Here is a 13,056-nt window from a genome sequence, read left to right on the forward strand (position 1 = left end):
ATCCTTTTTAAACAAGCAATCTCCTATGCTTCAACATAAAATGCAACTAAGCGTCCATGTTTCTGCATCTTGCCTTCATTTCTGTAAAAAGGAAGTCTCTGCAGAAATAACATATTAACTAACAGTCTTATGGACTGTGGCTCCTGTCACTTGTGGCTTAATACTGCAACATTGTTGTCATCTTTCCTCATTAATAGTGGTGCCTTCCAGTAATATTTTATCTATCTAGTGAAGCCATTAAAATTTACAAAATGTACATAGTCATCTTTCCTCATTAATAGTGGTGCCTTCCAGTAATATTTTATCTATCTAGTGAAGCCATTAAAATTTACAAAATGTACATAGTCCAATTAATACTGAAATAACCAAATTGATATTACAGTTAAAGTTTGTTAGTTTCATGTACTGGGATAAAGGCATGAAGAGAAACAGACACACAATTTTTTTACTTTCTTTATTAACAACACTATGATTTCCACATCACCATAAGAGGTACCAGACTTGATGCATTACTCATTTTTTACATGGTGAGTTTCCCTAGTGTTCCTATAAACCATGGTGTGGATCAAATTAATTCATACAGCATGTGTCAGTAGAACCAACTCTCACAGTCAACACTTCACGGCCAGGTTCTGATTATCACTAATGCCAAAATCTCTCATGATTTAGAGGTCCTGCCAAGTAAAAGTAATAAGGTGCATCCTTTCAACTTCTTCAGTACGATGGAGTCTCTCGTATCATCCATAATCCTCAGTAAAGTTACACCTTCCACAATTTTACTTGTAACCTTTCAGTAGTTAACCCAACCATGAACATATCACAAAACAAATTCTACTATGTGTGATGTTCTACTGTTTATACAATTCTGCCAATCTGAATTCTGGATGAAAGCAAATGTGCTGAACTGAGCAATTAATAGACTGCATAATTGCTGCAGCTTACTGCAGCTCAGCAAGTACTACAAAAGCAGACTCACTTTAATATAAGTGGGCAACAAAGAAATTGTGTCTTTATCGTTAAAAGAGACACAGACATAAAATAATATGTTTAGGTGTGTATAATGTACCACTTGAAATTGGAGGACATACATTGGCAAAATACTGGCTACTGAGGTATGCTGAGAACATAAACTGGAGTAATATACTTAGTCTCCTGTAGGAGTGCACGGTTGAGAGAAATATGACATCAGGTGGGGGCAAGACAGTTACTATAGACAATTACAAAATAAAACTTCTTTTGTGGTAAGTGTGCCACCAGTCATATCAATAGTGACAATTTCTGTTTATTAAATAAGTGTATTAGGTTTCAGGTTCTTTCCAGCCCAGTTCTATTTTGGCTACCCACCATTTGGAGGAAATAGGACTTTACAAACATTTTTCTAGTCATTCTTTAGGCAGTTCTTAAGAGGCAGGGCACACTGTACCAAAATGCTCACAGCTCTCTTTGCTAATTATGTTTTGGTTAAATTTAAAATCTTATAAGAAAACGTAGTTAATGTTATAACTCTTGAACATTCAAAGATATTAGTGTGCACAGAAACATGTTTATAACAGTAAATATTTGAACAGTACTAAATTTTGGATACGGTGAGTCTAGTTTTTGGCTAACAATAATACACATTATACTAAATATCATAGATTAGGGCATTTGCAATTTCAGTGTGGGATTGAAGCAAATTCTTCAGAGAATAGATTATTAATACAAAGCAAAACAGTTATACATGCATTAAATAAACTTTACATTTAAAACTGTGTCAGAAAATGGCCACAAAGGATGGGCAGTAAATTCATTACTGTTCTTAGCCAATTCATTTGACTAATGAAACTACCTGATAAATGTGTGCATCACAAACTAATTTTTATGTGAAGGTACAACTGGAATGCAATTGTTTCTTTGCCATTTGCAACTACATGCTTATCGTGCACAAGTAATTTCAAAGTAGCCAAAAAGCTGCAGTGCTAGGGGCACTTGACTTTATGCTCAACCTCAAGTGTGTGTACAAATTCACAGTATAAATACATTCACACACACATTGCACTTTCAATCCACCAGTACAGCTTTAAATAACTGCTACAGAAGCTCTTTGGCTGAGAAGTCAGTCGTTGGTTGATAAATGAGTTGCACTGATGAGATGAAATCCACGAAAGAATTTTATGCTCAGGTTAGAACAACTCTTATCACTGCAGAGGTTATCTCAAGCTGTTATATGATGACGTGTACTGCACGAGTCCAGCTTGTCAACTGCGAAGACTACAGTGAGGTGACTACTGATGTGGTGTCATGCTCACTGGCATTCTACACACATGCCATAGACCCAAGGAAGCTGCAGCAGGTTGTGTTCAAAGGCTTCCCACATGGGTGGACCCTGACCATGTCAAAGAAGAATTGGAAGAACTTGTTTGGTGTTTGCTCAGTGGCATGCATGAAGTCTCCCAGGAGCCAGAAAGAGTCACTGTCTTTCCTCCTCAGTGCCTGGGACAACTTGGAGAGTCAAAAACTCTTCTAACTGATATGTGTGGACAACATAGCAGTCACCATCAAGCTGCTGAAGTAATTGAGGGTCTTGCCTGTATGCTTCTGCTGCCAAAGATTGGGGTATGTAGCATGGAACTTGTCTTCCCTTGAGGGATTCTTGAAGTGGATGCATCTTCACCTCTTGTACATACATCAGAATTCCAGGTGAGTGTAGATTTGTCCATTTGCTCCTTTAATTTTTTGTAAAAGACATAAAATGTGGAAACATGATCTATCACATCCATCTTCAGAAAATGTATCTCCTGTTGAAACAAGCAGAATCACTCCTGATAGAGAAATTGGAAGTGAGAGAGGAACTTCTGGTCGTGAGTTCCTGTACCCTAATGTAAGACATTGAAAGAAAATTAGTCAGTGAAAGAGAGATGGTCCAACAGTATGTATATGATCTCCTGAATTTACAGAAAGAAGACAAGAGTATGAATGATTTCTGTCTCTGGAGCATGCCACTGAATGAAAAATATTCAGATATTGCTAGTGCCAAGGTAAGTCTATCCTATTTGCCAATATGCGGAATACTAGAAATGATTTGACATTTTAACTATTATAAGTCATTTGACTATGATTTTTTCTAAAATAGTTTCCAGGTTCTTTTTTAGGTGTTAAAGTTGAAACTGCTTCAGGGGATAAAAGCCCATCATCCGCAAAGAGTGAATTTGGAGAGTATGGTTTTTGGGATGATACATTTGATAATGTCGGTATGTGGTCTGAGGAGGATATAAATGTACCTTACAACAGGCAAGCTAGACATCAGAGACTCAGAATGTTGCTTTCTTGGTGGAAATTAGGGTAGCATTGCTTTCCAAACTTTTGTAGGCTAGCACGCAAGATATTAGTTATTCCTGGCACTAGTGCCCTGGTAGAATTTCAGTCATTCAGGACTTGTTGTTTTGGAGAAAAGGAGTACAATAAGTGCTCAAAATGTGAATGCCATTGTTCTTATACACAATTATTTGCTAAGATTCTCATTCAGTTGTAGACTTTAAAATATTGTAATATTCTTTCATCTAAGTACAGATTGAATTAACATTTATTTTTTTTCATTTTTTCAGGCTGTGTCTGAGGCAGAAACAAGAAACATAGACTTCCTGCTTCTTACTGCTTGAGACTATATTAGATGAGATTTTGTGGTAGCTACATTTAAAATGGATGTATTTTTTAAAATTCTGTTTCATTAAATCTCTTGCATGGGGTTCTAAAAGTACAAGTGACTGTTTATGCTTCAGAAAAATAGCTATCCCAGCTTAAGATTATCCTGTACACTTGGTGGGTAGATTACATGGAACTTTCAGACTCAAAAATTGAGGTGAGATTGGCACTACAGATTTACATCATGGAATGAGCGTTGTGGCCTTGCCTGGCCATAGTTCATGAGCTACAGAGCCAGAGGATGGGCTGGCCAGGCTAAATGGCGAGGGTGGTGTCAGTACAGCCTAGAAGAGTCTGAAGCAGGCTGGTTGGCCAGCAAGTGGCCAGAAAGCTGTGGCTGTGGTGGGCTAGCAGTCTGTAGTGCATGGCTTTGTCTGGGGTCTGGTCGTGCTGTAAAAATATAGCCATCCTCATAGCCAAAAGATGGTCTTCCAGTAACACTGGAAACTCATTGTTAAGAAAGTATAGACAATGGAAGTCCTTTAAGGTGATGTTATACAACAGGCACAATTGGCTGATTGTCTACCATACAAAAACACATGTTTACAGAGAAGCATTCTTGAAAATATATCTTCACAGAGACATGTGGGTTTTATTTGGGCAGCCAATGTGAGCTAAGAGTCTTATTGATACCATCTTGAGTGAAAGTGGCTTCGCCAGGAAACAGTATTAATGGGGTAATAATCTTGTTTACATGCAGATCCACAGCCTCCAAATATCTTGCAAAAGAAAACATTGTCTGATGTAGGCTGTATATCTTTAGCATTTATTTGTGTTATTGGTCAATTTTGACTACTGTGTTATTATCAAACACCTTTAAAAATAACATACCAACATAAAAGAGTAATACATAATGAATGCAGTCTAGAGAACTCAAAAACAGGATATGACAGACTCTTAAATTTGGCATAAGTTATTGTCTGTTGCTTACGGAGGTCAAAATAAATGTTGCATATTGCTTTTTTGTCAATACTGGACATAATAGAAAATAATTTTTTTGTCAGGTACAGTTACATCAAACCAAAAATAGACAAGATAAACACATTTCCACTTGATAAACACAAACAAGCAAAAACCAAAGCTTAGAGAAGATTCTGATTGAGACTTGGCCCCCCTCATAAAAGGAAACACTTTTGAATGCTGTTAGATAGTTCCTACCATATTGTCCAGATAAGCCTGTGGGATGATGTCCCATTCCTCCACAGCAGCCTCTATGATGCCCTGTAAGGTCTGGTGGGACAGCTGCCCCATCCATTCTCAATGCAGTTGACATCTGGCGAATATAGAGGCCAATCCATTTGTATACTTCACTAGGTAGGTGTTCACAAGAATGAAGTTGCAGTGTGTGCGAGCATGTCCTCCTGATACTTTATGTGATCTCACCCCAAAACATGACTAGACAGCAGTGATAAGGGTGGTGGTTACAGTACAGTTAGCGTGTAAATATTTTTGTTGTTGCCTCCATACATGAAGATCATTATTGTCTTGGTCAGAAAAACAACATTGTGTTTCACTGCTGCCTAGTTGAGTCAGTGGTTTTGTGCCTGTGTGTGGTGTGAGCCCCTCTATGAACTCGATTTAGAGGAGCCGTTGAGAGAGGTCTTCTGGCATGTAATCCCTGCTCATGGAGCCAATTTTGTATTGTTTGTGTTGATACCTGCACTCCTGTAGCTGTTTAGAACTGCTGCTCTAGACATGTAGCATTGCATTGAGGGTTTCTGTGTGGTGTTATATGCAAAAATCGATTGTGCACACCTGTTGTTTTTTTCTTCCACAGCCACTTCTGTGATGATTCCCAAATGATCCTGTCGCTAGAACTTGTTTGAGATTCTAGAGATACCACTTTGACTCACAGTGGCATTCGCTGTGGTGTCCACCTGTCTCACTCCCTGCTCCAAGAGTGTGGCGGTAAGGTACCTCTAATTGTACTTTTTTGTTGTCCAAACCGTCTTGAAGTGACAGAGCTCTCATAATGATACACAGCACAACTACTGCAATGCTTATAGGGGACACAACCACCATAGATGGCACATACTGCCCCTCACACTAGAAACATGAACTGTTTCAGCTAGGAACAAATGAATGTGTTGATATTGTAATGTACTTCCGGATCACAACACTCAGTATTAAAGTTTCACCAATATGCAACATTTATTTTTACATCATATATATAAATTGTAAAGCAGGACAAAGGAGAAATACGCTCCACAAAGGATAAACTAAGAGAAATATTAATTTTCTGAACATGCAGAATTAACTGAAAGAGACAACATTAAATTGTAGAAATCTATGCCTTTGTCACATTGGTTTATTAAAATTAATTTCTAAAATTTAAACAATGGAAACACCACACAACAATATCAACTATGTAGGAAGAGAGAGATTGCTAAAGTGAAGAAGACATTAAGTTGCAGACAGGCACAACTAAAAGACACTTACACGAAGCTTTCAGCTACAGCCTTCATTAGCAGAAGAGAAACAGAAACACACACCATTCATATGCACAAGCAAGTACACGTCATGTACACATGACTGCCAACTCTGGCAGCTCAGGCCAGAATGTCTCTCTTTTGCTGATGAAAGTTGTGGCTGAAAGCTTTGTGCAAGTGCATTTTAGTTGTGCCTGTCTGCAGCTTAATGTGTCTTCTTTAGGATAGATGGCAGTCTATCTTTCCCTACATTGTTATTATTTCTATAATGTAATGTGTTATGAAGGTCAGCAGTCTCCTCTGAATGTTTAAGTGCCACTTGCATAGCCTTAATCCACAGAAACACTTTAATTTTATACTGTATAAGTTATGAAGTTGTCAGAGTTATGAAAGTTTGTTGCTGTTATACTTATTAAATGAAATGTAGGACACAGGTCCTTTCCAAATGTTTGGGTGTTCCAGTTCTTTTGAAACAGTGTGTTTCTGAATTGCAGTTTCTTGGGAATTAGGCTAAAGCTACATGCTTAACACTAATGTAAACAAACTATTGTTATTTTAAAAATGTTATATGTTTTATTTTTATAACTATTAAAACCTGTGACATATGTGGCTTGTTTTGTGTAAACTGTTTTCAGCCTGTTGCTGCTCTGCAGCATGCTCTTGTTTGTCTGCAACATCCTAAGCTTACAGGTGCAGAATGTGACTTACGAGGGTTGGTCAAAAAGTAATGCCTCCCATTTTTCTTCTACTTAAAAAAATTAAGTTAAGTGAAAAATTTGAATTTGGCGCCATTCCTCAAACCTTCTTCTGCAATCCACTGCAGTAGTAACTTTCTGTGTCAACAGGTGGCAGCACAGCAGAAGTTTGTAAGATGGCCAACATCGATGTTCGTTTGAGACAGCGTTGTGTGATTGAATTCTTGAATGCAGAAGGTGAAACGCCCATACGCATTCATGAAAGACTGAAGAAGGTGTATGGTGTTGTGACAGTGGATGTCAGCACTGTTAGACGATGGGTTCGTCGTTGTAAGGAAGCTGAAGGGCAAACACCGTTGACTGACGAAAAGCGGAGCGGCAGGCCGGTGAGTGCAGTGACTCCACATAACATTCAGCAAGTTGATGACATCATTCGTGGTGACCGTCGGGTGACTGCAGATGAAGTGTGTCGCATTATTTCTCTTAGTAAAGGCAGTGTGATCACGATTATTAAACAATTGGGGTACTCAAAAGTTTGTGCACGGTGGGTTCCAAGAATGTTAACCGATCAGAATAAAGAGGCAAGGAAAACAATAGCCTCCCAACACTTGCAGCGCTTCCGTTTGGAGGGAGATGAGTTTCTGAAAAAAAATTGTGACCGGGGACGAAACATGGGTGCATTTTTTTGAACCCGAATCAAAGAGGCAGTCAATGGAGTGGCGTCACACAAGCTCGCCGAGGAAGAAAAAATTCAAAACTGTGCGATCGGCAGGGAAAGTTATGGCAACAGTTTTCTGGGATACAGAGGGTGTGACTCTGGTTGATTTTTTGGAGCAGGGATGCACAATAAATTCTGTTCAATACATCACAACCCTCAAAAAACTTAAAGCACGTCTTCAGCGAGTTCGCCCAACAAAATCAATGGCAGATGTTCTTCTTTTGCATGACAATGCAAGACCACACACCAGTCGTCACACCTCTGACGTAATTGTCAAAATTGGATGGGAAGTTTTGCCTCATCCCCCATACAGCCCTGACCTGGCACCATCAGACTTCCATCTGTTCGGGCCACTAAAAGAAGCTGATCGTGGGATTCATTTTGAAGATGAGGAGGCCGTCAAAACATCCGTGCGTCAATGGCTTAGGAAGCAGAGCTGTGATTTTTACCGTGCTGGGATACATGCCCTTGTTCAAAGATGGACCAAAACTGTAGAGATGGGCGGAGATTACATTGAAAAATGACAAAATGATCCTCAATGTTGTGGTTTTCAACCTATGTAATTGCATTTAAATTTCCTGACAATTAAACGTAGAAAAAAAAAATAGGAGGCATTACTTTTTGACTGACCCTCGTACATTATGTACTACTCCATCATTACTGCGTGGTGTATTCTTACTATGTGATTGTCATTGATTGCATCCTACAAAATGTAATGCATTGTATTCTGTAAACTTGTGCTCAGTTTGCACCATCTGAAAAAAACAAAGCTCTATCCAGAATAAAGATAATCTGTAGTTGTTATTTCCATCACATATACTCTTCTAATCATAAGATAACACCTATGTGGGTACTATAATGTGTTGGATGTAAAAAATAAAATGTGTAAGAAGCACTGTGGTGCTCAAATATTCACTGAAACTGCTTCCCCCCCCCTCTTCTTGCATATTTAATGGAAATAAAAATTGAGGAGGATTTTGGGCTTTGCAGACAGATGTAGAACATAAGGCAGGAGAGACAACAGGCTTCTGGAGTATTGCTGCGCAGTGTGGGATCCACATCTGATAAGATTGATGGAGGATATCAAAAAAGATCAAAGAAGGGCAACTCATTTTGTATTATAACGAAACAACATAAGGCAGTGTGTGCCACATATATTATACACAAGATGGGGTGGCAATCATTAAAACAATGATGTTTCTTGTTGCAGTGTGACCTTCTGATTAAATTTCAATCACCAATTTTCTCCTTAGAGAGTGAAAATATTTTATTTGTACATAAATTTAGAGGGAGAAATTACCATTTTAATAAAATAAGAGAAGTCAAAACTCGTATGGAAAGATTTAAGTGTTTGTCTTTCCCATGCACTGTTTGAGAGTGGAATGGTGGAGAAGTAGCTTGAATGTGGTTCGATGAACCCTCTGCCAGGCACTTAATTGTAAGTTGCAGGGTCATCATGTAGATCTAGAGGTAGATGAGTTGTCTCAGCACACACCTTGGTGAGCAGGATAAGATATGGCTTGGTGTGGTATGTCAGCATGGCTGAGCTGGTCCTGCTGAGTGTGTTGAGCTACATTGCCCCATAGTAAAAACATTGTAGTCAAAGTGTTCACATTTTTATCTGTATCGATTTTATAATTTATCAGCTAACATTTGGAGAGCAAAGTATGAAGAAAAATAAATGTCTAGAGAATGGTAGTAAACTGTAGAAAATTATAGCCCGTGTCAGTTTTTTTGTTTACATTTATGGGCTTGCACCTGTGGAGAACATTCCAGCCAGGTGAAGGCAAGCATTCACAGGCTGAATGGTCCTGCTGATGATGACAAATTCAACATGATTTGAGAGTCCACAGGTAGGACAGGCAAAAATATGGGAAGTTGAGCAAGGGAAGACATACAGAAACATCCCCCATTGAGAAAAAACTGACATTCCCAAAGGTATGCAGAAATGACTGAAAAAATAAAATCAACATTCCTCTCATTTATGTGCTCACAAAGCTATTGTCTCCAGACCTGTATTTGCAATTGGAATGCTAAATGAAATACTGATGATGAATGCTCACTTCAGTTTTATGTCATAAAATTTTGAGGTAAGCAAAGCTGTGTGACTCTGTTGCTACTAGAATCCTTAAATCAATTACAGGACACATGTGCCTCTAAAATATAAGGACATATGCTTTCGAAATGCTATATTTCAGTTAATTGAAATTTTATGAAAGTTATGTGAAAGCAATTTACTATGCACTGATGTAAAACATCATCATCATATTGTATTATACATTTTATTGTTGATTTTGTAATTGTAGGCCTATAGAGTGTAGGTGGGCACAAGTTAAATTTGGGGAGGAGTGAGGGATAGACTGAAAAACTATGACTCTTCCCAGAATTTAACCCTTGATCTGTGTCTGATATTTATTTCATCACGCCCCTGGAAACTTGGTGTTAAATATAAAAAGTTGTGTGTTTTCACTGTATTTCAGGTGCTTCTTGTATCTAATCACCTTAAACTGAGTTTTTTTTTAAAATAAAATTGAAGAAATCCACCAGTGTTCAATGCAGCGGGTAGCATGTGGTGCTGCCACATATTTGTAATTATGGTCCTCAGAGTATGTGCTGCTATGCCAGTGTCCTTCCAAGTATACTTCACAACCCATGATCTGGCAAGCAAGCTAGCTGCCAGTGAAATTGTGCTGCCAGTATCAGAGTAATGCTAGGGCAGCATGATTCAAGACAACAGATTGTAATAGTAGTGAGCCGTATTATATGGCATCATGCTGCCTCAAACCCACCCCACCACCACTTGACCAGAAGTGGGGACCAGTCATAACAAAGCTGGGAAGATATGCTATAAATGCACACTGCTTGGACCTAGAATTGTCTCTCTTCATCTGCTGCTTACACAAATATCCACTCCACACCAGCCGATGGCCACACAAGAGCCACTTTTCTGTGCATATGCATGGCTGCATCTTATGCTAGGTGCTTGTCTATGAGCCATTGCTAGTACTTATGTTACCAGTGTTTGACATCAGCCATCGAGGGGAGGCCATATCTTGGGTGATCTCATCTGGTTCCCAGGCTTCTCCAAGGAGTCACAGGTTTGCAGATCTGACACCAGCATGTCTTGCACCTGACCCACTACCATTGCTGCTGTCTGACCAGTGCATGCTGCCAGAGGAATGGAGGAGCACCTGATGCAGCCGTGTGGCCATGAGGCTGCTGACGCTACTTCGCTGAAGCTGCTTTCCTGTTTGGTGTCCGCACTTGACCACCTTCATATAAGATGTGTGTACTGCAGCATAGTCTGCCACCTGAGATCAATGCTCACCAACAAGATACCATCTTCAGCTGCTGTACAAGTTTCTGGTTCAGTGAAGTATGTATGAGGTTGATGCTGGTGCATTTCTGATTCTGCTACTGCTGAGGAACTGTTACTATGCACACCCATGATCGTGCTCACTGTCCTGGAATATCCAGATTGTAGTGGATGGATAAGGCTGTGACTGTGGTGTATTTAGTTAGAGAATAATTTTTGTCTCCAAATTGTACTTGTTGGCTAAGTGGTAAAAAGTATGTGTACTGTACGATCTACACATCTGTAGCTCACCAAGCAAGGTATGATTATTGTTGGATTTATATTTTTCAATTGACACTATCCACTTTTGTATCTGTGTGTTATACTCTAACATTAGGGAGAAAGAATCTAACTTCAAACCTGTTTAGTCATGTAGCTCCACACAGTATGACTAACATTTTGGCAGTGCCACTGCCCACTAGAGTGCTAGTAATGAGTGCTATTATAGCACTGTAGGAATGGGACGTACAATTTAAAAGCGGAACACAGATTAAAAATGTACACACAACTGGCCAACCAACTGCTTTCCCTTGAGTAGGCCAAGCACACACAGTGGTGTTATTTCAATCAACTCACCTGTGATCGATTCATACACAACTCTTGTACCTGATATTATGCAATGCTCCCACTGCAGAGCTGCCAGTATCTTGTCTTCAAATAAATCTACCATTACGCTTTTAACGACACCTTGCTGAACTGTGCATGATGGGTGAACATATACATCCAGGCCTTTTTCTTTAAAAATGACATTCTTTTCTATGTCATAAACATCTGCTGATTTTACTTTTGTCTTTACTTTATTCTGATGTGTAACTACAATGCTGGTTACATTTTGTTGATCTAGTGACATAATGAATATAAAATATATCCTTTTGCCATTGGACATCAATGGCAAACATTTTGGTTAATGCTTTCTACAGTAACTATAAGCAAGCCTGAGTCAACCCATCTCTAATGATTACTGGTACCATACTTGATCTGTGACTGCAGATGGTTTGTGTTTTTGATGTACCAATGTGACATACTGGCTGGAAAGGTGTTGATCCCATCTCTCGCAAGATCCAAATCAATGTGTTGTCTTCTCCAGAGGTCCTCCTTTGTTAATTCAACATGGAGTTTGTATAATTTTAGCAGTGCTTTCTTCTTTATCTTGACATTTCGTTACATTGTTTGAGTAGCATAGTTGCTGTTAAAGAATTTGTTCCGTTTGTTCAGTGGGAACTGTTATTGGACAAATTGATATGCTTCAAGGAAAAAAACCTTGTTTCACAAAGCGCCTAGCATCCAGCACATGTCGGTCTATCAATTATTCATATGAATTTGAAATGCACCCCTGTTCATTTTTTAACATTTTTAAACACATTCTAAGTTGATTTCTTAGAATGTGTTTAAAAATGTTAAAAAAATGAACAGGGATTCTAAGTTGATGCCACCCTCCCGAGACCCCGTACCATGCCATTGGTGGGGAGGCTTGTGTGCCTCAGTGATACAAATAGCCGTTTAGATGCAACCACAACGGAGAGGTATCTGTTGAGAGGCCAGACAAACAAGTGGTTCATGAAGAAGGGCAGCAGCCTTTTCAGTAGTTGGAGGGGCAACAGTCTGGATGGTTAACTTTGTAACACTAACCAAGACTGCCTTGCGTGCTGGTACTGTGAACATCTGAAAGCAAGGGGAAACTACAGCCGTAATTTTTCCCGAGGGCATGCAGCTTTATTGTATGGTTAAATGAAGATGGCGTCCTCTTGGGTAAAATATTCCGGAGGTAAAATAGTCCCCCAATCGGATCTCTGGGCAGGGACTACTCAGGAGGACATCGTTATCAAGAGAAATAAAACGCATTCTACGGATCGGAGCATGGAGTGTCAGATCCTGTAATTGGACAGGTAGGTTAGAAAATTTAAAAAGGGAAATGGATAGGTTAAATTTAGATATAGTGGGAATTAGTGCAGCTCAGTGGCAGGAGCAACACTACTTCTGGTCAAGTGAATACAGGGTTATAAAAGTCCCCCATTCGGATCTCCGGGCGGGGACTACTCAAGAGGACCTCGTTATCAGGAGAAAGAAAACTGGCATTCTACGGATCGGAGCGTGGATTGTCAGATCCCTTAATTGGGCAGGTAGGTTAGGAAATTTAAAAAGGGAAATGGATAGGTTAAAGTTAGATATAGTGGGAAT

At 39.2% G+C, this 13,056-nt stretch overlaps 1 long non-coding RNA gene across 2 annotated transcripts; it reads left to right on the plus strand.

Annotated features, from left to right (window-relative positions):
* Positions 1 to 310: 310 nt before the first annotated feature.
* On the plus strand, positions 311 to 7,144 carry LOC126278999 (uncharacterized). 2 transcript variants are annotated; one of them, XR_007550776.1, is made up of 3 exons: positions 311 to 2,679; positions 2,766 to 3,017; positions 3,113 to 7,144. It is a non-coding gene; the product is annotated as an uncharacterized LOC126278999 (long non-coding RNA). The 2 variants fall into 2 exon arrangements; XR_007550775.1 differs by having other exon boundaries at positions 2,794 to 3,017.
* The last annotated feature ends 5,912 nt before the right edge of the window (positions 7,145 to 13,056 follow it).

Source organism: Schistocerca gregaria, chromosome 6 (assembly GCF_023897955.1).
Source record: "Schistocerca gregaria isolate iqSchGreg1 chromosome 6, iqSchGreg1.2, whole genome shotgun sequence".
Lineage (NCBI taxonomy): Eukaryota > Metazoa > Arthropoda > Insecta > Orthoptera > Acrididae > Schistocerca > Schistocerca gregaria.